The following is a 1,068-nucleotide window of genomic DNA, read 5'->3' on the forward strand; positions in this document are numbered from 1 at the left end:
GACCCCTTTTAATAGTCCAATCGTGTGTGGGTCTAGTATAAAAGTCATCTCCATGTGGCGGAGTACCAGTGGTCTCTTTGGTTTGGTCAATCCCCTATGTCAAGACTTTCACATCACAAAATTAACACGGCCTACACTCTCCCAAAAAATTTGTATCTTTCCTAGCACTTTCGTACCTCCTTCTTCTTACTTTTCTTGTAAAACTGTGCAGTTTTGCGAGTCAAGATTTACTTCCTCTGGATATATAAAGGATGCCTGGAAGTCATCCAATGCATAACTAGCCTTTTCATTAGTAATGGCAAAGCTCCTTTCTATAGCAGTGTCTGCACTATTTATAATCCTATTGCTTGAGCTTGAGATTGTGTTAGCTCACTCTTCAACCGGACCACATAGACCAATATTGCCAATAAAAGGTAACTTTGATTGCCTTACTACTCCCTTTACTTCAGCTGATACAATCATAAAAATTAAAAACTCCAAATTGGGAATTACATACTGCTGCATGTCCATATATGTAACAAAGGGTATTCATTCAATTGCTTCTGATTTTATCAATAACACTCTATTTTTCCAGAAATTAAGGAAGTAAAGAATGCCCTTTCTGGTGGTCCGCGGCGTCCTCAACGCCGTGGTGCGGATGGGGATCACCCAAGAGATCCTCCACCAACTCCTTCAGGACATCTTGGCGGACAATCCCTGCCCTAGTATCATCTCTTGTTTTAAGATTCATCACAAGTGAATTACTTCAGATATCATTGTATGGCAACTAGTTGCTTTTGTGTGTGTGGGGGCTTTGGTTAAAACTTAAAAGACAATAGAAATATCTATGGTGATCCTTTTCATTTTTGTATTTTCTCTCTTAGCCTCTTTCCTTGTAATTGTGCTGTTTTGCTTGTCAACAAACTTCCTAATTTATGCACGACAGAGAGAGAAAGTGAGCATCCTCTGGATATAAAAGATTTCCTGTAGGAAGGCATCCCATGCATAAACCTAGCTACTTCCTTATTAAAGAAAAAAGTCCTTACATTTTAGGGGGAGGCCAGGGCTAGCTAATAAGCCCATACAAGT

Source organism: Prunus dulcis, unplaced genomic scaffold, assembly GCF_902201215.1.
Source record: "Prunus dulcis unplaced genomic scaffold, ALMONDv2, whole genome shotgun sequence".
Classification (NCBI taxonomy): domain Eukaryota; kingdom Viridiplantae; phylum Streptophyta; class Magnoliopsida; order Rosales; family Rosaceae; genus Prunus; species Prunus dulcis.